Genomic DNA, 11,924 nt, shown 5'->3' on the forward strand with positions numbered 1-11,924 from the left:
AGATTTTTCATCCTCAGCGGATGAGTAGAGAGGCTAATATTTGATTAAACGGTATGGACCCAATTTTTTATTCATTTAATTAATAAATTACTTACTTATAAGATTCAAATTAAATATTTGAATTTTCTAAAAGATGTATGGTTATATTAATTTTAAATAAATTACTTAATACGTATTCATCCACTCACCAGCCTTGTTTTTTTAGCCTCCACCACGTTGTTGGTGTCCAACATTTTCTTTTTAATGCGAACACCCCTGCTTTCGTCCTTGTTCCATATATCGTTTCCCAGAACACTGCATGAAAAGTGGGATTTTCGACCCCATAAACGCCTGTATACTCCTGGAAATCTCCCTAATTTTCGGCAGTTTTCGACAATTTAGAGGCAGCGAACGTCGCGTTCGTCTGTGCCACAAATTGTCGTAAACGAACCATGACGTAGGTGGAGAGCCCCCCGCTGAGAGACCGCGCGGAGGTGCGACGCCTCTAATTTGCATATGAATAGCAGCGAAACCAGAGAGTCAACGGCCAGACTTGAATTTACTCACTCACTATTGGCTGAAGCCACTACATTTAAAAAAGAAAAATCCCTCGTGATTGGTTGGCAGATCACTGCAAACCAATCATTATTGGTCCCCCTGGCTCATTATAAATGTAAACCCCAATAATAATAATAAATATATAATTTATGTTGTAATAATTTGTTTCATATTAATGTTATTGTGCTATGAAGTATTCATACCATCAAGGAATATATGGGTAAATTATACGGACCGTGCCGTTTATTCAAACAAGGGGCTTCATTTATAAGCATACAGCTGTTCATTCAAAGAAAGGGCTTCATTTATAAAACACAGCGGTTTACTCAAAGAAAGAGCTTTATTGTTAAACACACAACTATGTACAGTGCAGCAGTAATGTCTCGTAATGTAAAGTTCGTCGAGCTCCAGGCTGCGAGAGCGCGGTGGCCGCACAATCCATCCAGACACCCCGTCAACAAAGCCGTCTTCCTCGTCAAACATGAGTTCAATGGCCGCGGACTTCCAAACGTCCACCTCATCCAGCACACTCTTGCTTCCAGCAACTGTAATACAATCCATAAAGACAATAAGCAACCTGAAAAATACTCACATTGACAAAAAACGGATCTAATATAATAAATCTTACCCTTTTTCTTCTTGATCGACTCCGAGCTAAACTTCGCAGTTTCAGGTTGTTTGTATCTGAAGCTCCGGCGTGTCGATTCATAATACGTCTTACAGGCAGCTGGAAAACAATTACATGAGACTGGTATTAATAAAAACAGTCACGGTAAAATTAAACAAGGAATGAGAAACACATTAGAAGTTACTTACACACAATTTCGTCGTGATCAGCGGTTAAATCTGGACTCGCGGTAATCGCTCCAAGCAGATAAGAGCTCACGGCTTCGTTATGAGGCGAGGATAGTCTGTGTAAACAAAATGTGCAGTTTTAAGCTCGGATCTATTAACGCATCCATTTCCTTATACAGCTGAATAAAAGCATATTCTTTAAATCGTAACGTTACATTACCCATGCTGTGGTTCATAGCGGCTGCAGTTTGCCTCAGAGTTATGAAGACGAAGACAGCCTCCTGAAAATGAGTCCAAAAAGTTCGTCGCGTCCATGCAGAGATTGAGTTGAAGACGGTGTCCTGTCATTGTTGATCACGAAAAAGGAAAGCAGCAAAAAACATAAAAAAAATAGTTTAAAGCTCGTCTTCTACGCGTCATGGCCATGACCTCGACCTCGCACCTCATTGGACTAGGGCTCTGATATGGAACGCGCCCGGGGCCAAATCTCTTTATACGAAACGCGTGACTTATGATTGTTTCAATCTTCAACACGCCCTGTTTTCCGCTTCACGCACAGTTTTAACATGTTAAGAAGACACATTTGAACGTGTTTCTTAACGCGCACATTCTGTACATGTCGAAGCGTAATATTTTTTTTTTTAAAGCAGACTTACCTTTAGATGTAGCCTAGGCTACATACATATTAATATAAGATATTAATTAATTGCTTAACTGACTACTGTGCTAGAGTAAAGTAGCCTAATGTTACAATGTATATTAAGTAAATGCTTAATATTATACAATTATTATAATTTATCTATATGGGTTATTGTTTGTTTTTTAAAGTTAGGCTATATATAATTTCTAAAAGTATAGGCTAATTTACACAGCACATATTTATAACTGAAAACACACACAACTTTATTCACTTTCACATAATAATGTTTTTGTAATTTGGTGTTTAGTTTGTTGTATAGTTTGTTTATACTGTTCTGTCTCTGTTTTGTTTCCAGGAACATCTGATGAGTGCTATAATAAAATGACTTCATTATATTTAAAATATGTTTTGATATTCATTTTATTTATATTATTGATATTTTATTTACCCATAAACGTGTCTTTAGGAAGCCATAAGTTATAGAGACAAGAATAACTTTTGCCATTTAAATGCCACATTCATTTACTGAGGACCCATACAGCCAATGATCATGTGTGAAAACACTTATACATAAATTGATCACTTAGAAATCAAAACTAAGGTTTGAGAAAGAAAGAATATGCATACAACAAAATATATTGTTTCATAGCAGCTTCAGTAACAAGTTCAAAACAAATTCTGCTGTAAACCGGCTCTAACAAGCCAATATAGTGTCAATATTCAGCTCAAGTGACTTCAGTGTTGATTCAGTTCAGCTGATTTCAGTTCAACTGTAAATTCCATGTTAATCTTGAGTACCTATAGAGTAGTGTTGCATCCGTCATATCTCTGTAGAGTCTTTAGTTTGATCATATTTATAACGCTGTACCGATTCTTTTCGAAAACACCCGAGCTCATGCAGGCGTGCAGAGCTAAAGAGTCACGGACACACACACACACACACACACACACACACACACACACACACACTACATCATGACATTATCCCTGGATAACTTTCGATTCACTATAAATGCCACCCAGTTGTGCATTGTGTAGTTAGATATATGCAAAAACAACATTTTTGGAAATAGTTAAAATAGTTTTGCACAAAGTGTTGCTTTTGCAAGAGATGTCTGATGTTTTGTGTGTAGAGTTACAAGAAATGGAGCCATATTTTCAGAAATTGTGTGTAAGCAATTAGATAAAACTGTAAATGAATCCAGTTTATTTTAGTTCAGGACTCATAGTCCAGGTGTTAGTAATCTGTGCTTAATCTTTGTTCCAGGCAACAATTTTTTAACTCACGATTAAATAGATTAAGGCCTACTCTTGGCATAATTTAAACCCTGTCCAGGAAACCACCTCTTGAAAATCTGCATTGATAATTCATAAAATGTGGTGTGAGCTCAATTTAAATGACAATTACAGAAAAACACAATCTGACTTAACTATAAACACACAAACTTGTACTTTTCACATTTATGATTAATAGCCATTTAAAAAATCATTCACAGTGCAGGGTGGAAAAATTAATGTTGGTATGTAAACTGTATGCTTTACTTGATTTATTTGTGTGCTTTGGTTCATTGTCTTGTTGCATCACATAACCTCTCTAAAGGTTGAAGACATGAACTGCTGTCCTGTATTTTTTTATTTTTTTTACATAACATTGGTTATCGCTAATGACATACAGAGTAATTAATCTACACTGTGAGCCCGGACAAGTTGAATCTACTTAAAAAATTGGAGCAAACTGGTTGCCCTAAAAATTTAGTAATGTGTACTAAAACGAGTACATTTAACTTAAATTTAAGTTAACATTTTAACTTAAACTTTAAACTTGTTTTAGTCAAAAAAAATCAGAACCTAGATAAAACTCCCCCTGCTGCTACTCTGATTTGCATTTGTGTAGCTCACAGCATGTTCATTTACATGATAAAGCCTCCCCTAGAATTAAGGGGAGGGGGGGTCATGGGGGGACAACTGCCAAGCAAGGCCCACGTCAATTTACCACAATTTACGGCAGTTTTCGGTGTTGCCTGCAAATTGCCGTGCACAGTCGTAAACCTGAAGTTTCACGGCAATCTACAGTGTCACATACTGACGAAAATCCCACTTTTCATGCAGTGGAAGGAATACATTTTTCTTTGAGACGAGGTCTTTGAACGAATCTAATACAACAAAAAGAGTAAATACAAATAAAGTGACACAATAATGCAATTAAATAGTTAAAAAAGTGTATGCAATAAAAAAATCAGGCTTAAGTTACCTCCAAACAGCAGGACTTTAGCTGGCATCGTCTTCTTCGGTTCTTTACGTGTAGGGCATTTTATTTCTAGCCAATTATCGTCTCCATCAAGGTCAGGTTTTGACATAACTTGACTAAGCTGGTCTATATTAGCTAGAAGGATTGATGTACTCTCCACTTTTAATGACTTATCAAATAAGTAATAAATTGCAAATTGGAACGGCATCGTGTCTTCGTAACATCTTCTGCTGCAAAACCTCACATTAGCGCGGGAGCTTCAATCGAAATGAGTACCATCTGCCGCTCTGATTGGCTGAATGCAACACTAGGACACTTGATTGGTCACATACAGGGGCGCATCGCATCGCCGTATAGGGGGGAAAAGTTAGGACAATTCCAAGGGCCCCTAACTGACAGGGGCCCCAACAAATAGGTAAAAACTAATTTAAAATTTGTATTATATTATACACTATATAAACCATCTTCATTGAGTATATTTCAAATAATGATAAAATGAATGATGTCTTTGATTTGACTTATTTTGGCAATAAAAGTTAAATATCCCCATTGACCAAAAAGTAAACATCCATATTGACCGACCACCCCCCTGTAACTGCATGAAATGGTTTGGTCCTGCCTTTGTTACAAACGAGATAGATGTTGAAAATAACATTAGAAAAATGTATTTTTGTAAATGACAAAATGATAAAACATTAACGAAAGCTAGAAACAATGGAGGGTATTGAGACACTGAAATAGGATCCCTTTATTGCGTTACAAAACCCCTCACTAATGCTTCTAGGTTCCAAACTCACTGGTAGTAAAATGAACACACACCTTGACTATTCTGTCAGGACTCACACTGTTGAATCTGAACTCCCGCTTCACAGTCCTTCCGTTTGCTACATCGAGGAGTCGCCTGATGTAGTACGCCTCCAGTCTGGTGCAAATGAAGTCGACCAGTTGAGTGACATTGTAAGCCTTCAACCTGTAGGGAAGGCAACAGAGAACAGAATGGTTTTGGAATTTGACTTGGATCGACAGAAGAAAATCTGAATCACGAAAAATGAAAAGATAAAAAGCATTATTGTAATAGACAGTATAATAATTACAAGTAGTGGTGTGTGTGTGTGTGTGTGTGTGTGTGTGTGTGTGTGTGTGTGTGTGTGTGTGTGTGTGTGTGTGTGTGTGTGTGTGTGTGTGTGTGTGTGTGTGTGTGTGTGTGTGTGTGTGTGTGTGTGTGTGTGTGTGTTTAGGCTTTTATGTCTCTGTAGCCAATCAAGGCTCAGGCCATCTGTTATAGAGATCGCTAAGACATGTGACCAACTGGGCGGCAACGTCATCAGAATGCAAAGAATTATGGGTACGTTTGGCCCGTTTACATGGCCTGGCATAGCAGGCTAGTGTGCATGAAAATAATGAAAGATTAGAGAGAAAAACAGAATATAATCCTACAAAATGCAGCGGGCTAAAGAAAACATTGTCGGACCATATCGCCTAAAACTAAATCCTAATGCAAAGACGAGATCTGATGAGAAAAAGGGAATCAAAGGACTGGATCCTTACGAGCTGAGCGACTGGTCAAGGGACGTCAAACTGTTGCCCAACTTCCAGCACCCATATATATACACAACTACATGATATTAAGTGTTGTTAGTGCGTACACACACACATGCAAAGTTTTCAGAATTCAAGTCACTGCAGTCTTTTTTACAGATGGATGGGTCTAGCACCTGGAGATTGAAGAATTGAGATTGAGATAGATCAAGATTGTAAAAGTGGCGCAGAAAACTGTCGTCCGTTCAAAGTTATGCTAACGCCCGTTTCACACATACTCCGTTTGCAGTGCGTATGCGGTGCGTATTTTTTTCCGTACCCATGTTAACGGATTGCAGCTTTCACACTGCGCGCGGATGCTGTTTAAAGTGACAGCACATTGTTCGCTTTAAAATAAAAAATAAAATGTACTGACGCGAAAATCGAGTAATTTTACCACAGATGCATATCATTTAAAGTCTACTCTGTTTCAAAGTCAACACATGGCTTTTTTTCTCGGGTAAAGCAAGGAAACGACACCTTACCTGGCATTTATGTAAAAAAAAAATTAAATAATGGAGAGCACGTACAATCCTGGAGGGGGAAAAACAAAGGTCTTTATGACCTGCTTTTAAAAGGGTTTAAAAACGAAAGAAAAGATGAGAGTCTGCTGTTTTTGTATAGCCTATTGTAGGTTTCTAATTTAAAATGTGTATAGGCTATAAGTTATATTTAAATGTTTTGCCACTTGTGTGAGCTAAATCTAAAGTATAGGCTATATAAATATAAAGTAATTAATTGAATAAAACGTTGTTTAAATGTACTACGTTAAAACGTGACATCTATGAAAGTGTAAAAAAGAGAATTGCAATTCTGACAAGCCATGTTCAGTAAAAACTTTTGGATTTGAAATAAAAAAATAATGAATAAATGCTTTGTTTGTGATATACAACCGCGGATCAGTTGCGCGCTGCAAATGTAGCATATATGAAAGCACAACAGCGCGCGCTGCTCCTGCACCGCATACACACTGCAGACGGAGTATGTGTGAAAACGGGCGTGACTCTTGGTCTTCATTTTTCACTTCTGGTCCTGGGTCCTAAACTGTTACCCCAACACTTTATATTATTCTTACAATTTGAGAGTAAAATTTAACAAATTTTAAGAAATAAATAATTTACCTATTGAGAGTACGTTGACAGTCTGTCACAGGGCCGTGCAGAGAGTTCTTCAGAGGCAGGGGCTCAAATGTAAAAAAGGGGCAATATGTAAATATATTATATTAGGGGTGTAACGGTACACAAAACTGACGGTTCGGTACGTACCTCGGTTTTGAAGTCACGGTTTGCTACGGATTCGGTACAGCAGTTTTACAAAATTGCTTTTTATTAATTTTTATTCAACAGTGGTTTAATGAAAAAAAAATTTGTGTCTGTCCTTAAATTAATTCAGTTATAACTAAAAGTTTCTTAAAGATAATGCTGTAAACTATATAGGGAGCCCTTACATATTGCTATTAAAGATAACAACAGAGCCCAAACTATTAGCCGAAATTCATTTGCTATTTATTTTTAGATATAAAAATCAACACTCATAAGCTTCACATAAGGCAGTTTTTGCATTAATATCTAAATCTAATTATTTATTTATTTTTCTCCAACTCGTTGTTGAAATATAATCATTTAGTGGCTGTAATTTTCATGACAGGTTTATTTAAACATACATTAAATAAACAAGACATCACTAACAGGCTAAGTGGAATATAATGAATATATATAGGCTAATATAACGAATATATAGGCTAATATAGTGCATGTATTCAGTGAAAGAGTTAATCTCTCTAGTGAACTCACAGCTGTGGACACTGAATGACTTCTGAGGTAAATGTGATTCTACATGACATTTTTTTGTTTACAAGCTGTTTTATTGTCTTTCCGCGGTTGAAACACAGATGGAGCGATTACACAACATATGATACGTTTCAATAAGTTGTAATGTATCCTCGACATACCTTTAGATATTAATTTCTTTAGGAAGAGATGATCGCGTTCACTCGCGCGCCGCCGCTTGAAGTTGAACTGATACGCGTCTCTCTGTCACGTCACATAATAGAGCATTAAAACGGCATTTATCGTTTGAATTTCGTGATAAAATGGACTGAATACTTAATATGTTCGTGTGGGAACTCGGATTGAAGTGTGTTCCGCGCTTTAAACAAGCCGACTGTTAACTGTTATAGATTACATTCATAACCGTTCGGTACACGCGCGCACCCTACCGAAAGCCCGAAACGTTAGTTCGTCTGTCCATGTAATTTTCAACCGATTTATGAATAAGAACAGAAAATTACCGCTCCACTTCACATGCCCAATGGAATTTGAACTTGCTTTGCCAGATCACGATTGGTTGGTGTATATACATGACAAACGCGCATTGGTGAATTGTGTAATACTTTAAAATATATAATATATAGATTTGTAATTAAATCAACACATTAGCTCTGATTATGGATGAAAAAAAAATATTGGTTTACTTTTTTTCCCGCGAGGCCACACGCTCTCTGAAAGGACCATATTTGGCTCGAGAGCCGCTTCCGAACAGAGGAAAATCAGCTGTCAATCAAAACGCACGCGACCCATAGCAACGCGTTACGGCAACGCCTCAACAGAAATTGTCCGACTTTTGAGCCGTTCGTTACTATTGTATACATTGTCATCAATGTCATGTTATAATAATCACATTTATTTAGTTTTATTGACCACGATATTATCATTGATATTTGTCTGAGAGGGGCACTTTTGATTCATTTTGAAAAAGGGCAGGGGCTCGAGCACCCAAAGCCCCCCCCCCCCCCCTCTGCACGTGCCTGCGCATACATGCGACGTTCACAGCACGCGCTCCGTCCACGGCACGGACTGCCTTCTGCATTAAAGGAGCAGTACATAATTCTACTTGTTACATGTTGTTCATTATTTTTCGGTTATTTCGACGGGTTGGCGACCACTGGTGTAGAGGCTTCATTTAACTGGTAGAGCAACATTTGGCTGAGAATTGGACTCTGCTTCACTCTGCTCTGACAGCTTCAATAAATAAAATAACTATTTTGTGAAAATACATTGTTTGTAGTGGAGTTATTCCCCCTGCATGAATCCTGCAGAAGGGCAGGGGCTCGAGCACCCAAAGCCCCCCCCCCTCTGCACGTGCCTGGTCTGTCATGAGCTCCAGAAAACCAGTAATGATTTGGCTTTGACAGTTACAGATTTAAAAAGCAAAAAGGCGGGAAAAAACTTTAAACTAATGGAAAGAACCATCTCAGCATAGGAACTAGGAACTACATGTAAAGAACCCTCTTTGACGCTGAGTGTAGGAAAATATTTATTTAAATATGTATAATATTATATGATTTATAATATTTATAATAAGGTTAAAACCTCTTTGACGCTGAGTGTAGGAAAATATTTGTTTAAATATGTATAATATAATATGTTTTATAATATTTTTAATCATATAAATGTAAATATTTAAATGTGTTATAATGTATAGAGAAATCAAATTATAAAACACTTTATAGTCTTAACTGTATACATTTTATTTGATGTCTTGATTCCGTTGTTAGCTGTTGTGACTTTAAGACCTGCCCCTGACCTGGGAGTTTGAGGGTTCTGCACAGTATCATTCATATATATATATATATATATGTGTGTGTGTGTGTGTGTGTGTGTGTGTGTGTGTGTGTGTGTGTGTGTATAGGACATATTTATATGCTTTATACACTAAAAACTAATTATTCTATTAGAATTTCCACAGACATTTTTTAGCTAAGTTAGCCGTAGCTCTCTGAGTGATCAACTTTTAGCTAGCTAACCTTCTACAGATGAACATAACTTTTATAACTATTTCAGATTTGCTTTTAGATTGCTTTGATAGGACGAACATTCTTCATAACAGCCTAACAGAAGGAACTTTAAGGGTGGGACAAGCAGGATGACATTTAAAAAAAAAAAAAAAAAAAAAAGGTAGAAGTGAGAGTTTAAGCTTACCTCAATTTGTACAGTTGAATTCCAGCAGGAAAAATAAATGATGTAATTTCCTGAAAATGGTCTCAATGGAATTGCAGTTGATTTTGGAAGGCGAGAAAGTACATACTAACAGGGTGGAAGATGACTTCAGGGACACGGTAATTGAAGAATTTTTTTTTTTTTTTTTTAAAGAGACATTTTCACATGATTTATATGTATGATTAGAAGCAGTTTAGCCTAGTCTATAACATAATGTAAAAATATTTTGAGGTTTTTATCATTTCATGGTTTATATTTCTTGCCAACCTGATCTCACAGAAATACGTGAAATGAACACGACCCCTTAACCCCGATTTGCGTGGTGGTGGCACGTAATGTGTTACAATGACGTGTCGCCACCACGGAAACAACACCCATACAAGTCAATGAGGCTCATTTGTCGCAGTAGACACACGGATTACCTGGTTCAACAACGTCACACAGTGGGCGGTGGTAAATGTTGTTTTCTAGTTTACGAAACGTCCTCCTTTTATAATGTATTATAGCGTATTAGTTCCGATTTTTGTTGCATAAATAACAGTTAATTGTTTGTGATATAACTATCAATTTATAGATGGAGTAGTTTTAAAGAATGGCCAGAGGCTGTGTTAAATAGATTGTTTACGATATTTTATTCTTTTCAAATGTATTTTATGTCATAGCAGCGAATATTATTAATTATTATTATTATGAATCAGAAGACTTTCAGTCGTTACCACGGCAACGATACGTCACGTTACGCACCGTTCTTACCCATAATCACAGCGCTTTTACAACTCATTTCTCCCGCCACATGACTAAAGTAAGTATCTCAACCCAAGGGGTGTTTGTTTGTTAAAAAACACGCAAAACCTTTGCTGTTATTTCTTTCGTTGTAGCTGGATTTAATCATTTCTGGAGATTAGGTTGAATTTGTTAGTGTTGCGTTATCATTTACACGGCTACCCGCCCAAATGACAGCTGTCCCCGGCTCAGTTGGATTGTGGCACTGCCAGCTACAAAAATCAGTTTAAACTCTCGTATTTGTCCATGTGTTGTGAAGACAACAATTAACAACGTGTTGTTGCAGTGGGTAAAGTTTTATTCAAAGTGCAACGTAAATGTCAGAAGCGTAACTAAGGAGAATTACCGCTATTAGGGATGGACTTGAATAAAAAAGTGGACCTGGATTCTTTCCAGAGGATTTGACTGCTCAGTGCGACTCAATGTCAATGACCGTTCATACCTGATATAATTAATGCATAATTAATCCTGTAACACTATGGTGCCATACTTTTGCCATTTTAGAAGACACTGAAATCATCATGAGATAATAGGGTAATTGTTACGTTGTTTCCATTATTTGTTGGCCTAAATAAAAATAGACTTGTGTAGGTACTTGCTTGGGTCAAGTGAATGTGGTACAAATCTGATATTTGTACAGTAAGGATTGATTTGTATTGTAAGTAGTGGTTGTGAGGTTGTGATTGATAAATATTTAATTAATAATTACAATTACTCTGTCCTAACAATTAAGAAATGCTAATTTACTACAAAGGCTATTCTAATAATCTGTTTGCTTTTTCCTGTTTTACAGCTTTATAGCAACACTTTGACACCAACACACACATATACACACACACAAATAAAAACAACGGCACTTTTAAGAGCCAGTCTCTCTTTCTCACTTGTCTCTTTCAATCACTCTCTTTCTCTTATTGTCTCTTTCTTCATTTTGTGTATTGTTTTTATATTGTGTCTGTATTGTATATATTTGCATGTGATGTCCCTCAATTCTGACGTGAGAGTCTTTGATGATCCCAATGATGCCAGGATCCACATGGCAGCATTAATTAGTGATGCTTATCTCCATGATGCCAGGGTAAGGCTTGTCATGATAAGCAAATACCTAAGTCTGAAAATACTAATTGCTATTGCTGTTTATAGATTTGATGTAAAGGGTTAGTAAGACCCTTTTATGCAACTACTGAATAATGTTCAATTATAAGTGCTGCTGATAGAAGTGCTCTGCAAATATATAGGCTGCCATGGCCATGGAAAGACCTGCCTTTCCTAAAAAAAACCCAGAGGAAAAGCAGGAAGAGATCCCTCACTAATCCACTGGTCACAGCCAGGCGTGAGAAACGTC

General features: G+C 37.0%; 1 long non-coding RNA gene across 1 annotated transcript; it reads right to left on the bottom strand.

The window, feature by feature from the left end:
• Positions 1-913: 913 nt before the first annotated feature.
• LOC307137747 lies at positions 914-1,395 on the bottom strand. Its single transcript, XR_013817949.1, has 3 exons — positions 1,354-1,395; positions 1,166-1,264; positions 914-1,082 (listed from the first exon to the last, which is right to left on the bottom strand). It is a non-coding gene; the product is annotated as an uncharacterized lncRNA (long non-coding RNA).
• Positions 1,396-11,924: the final 10,529 nt, after the last annotated feature.

Source organism: Gobio gobio (genome assembly GCF_949357685.1).
Source record: "Gobio gobio genome assembly, chromosome: 1".
Lineage (NCBI taxonomy): Eukaryota > Metazoa > Chordata > Actinopteri > Cypriniformes > Gobionidae > Gobio > Gobio gobio.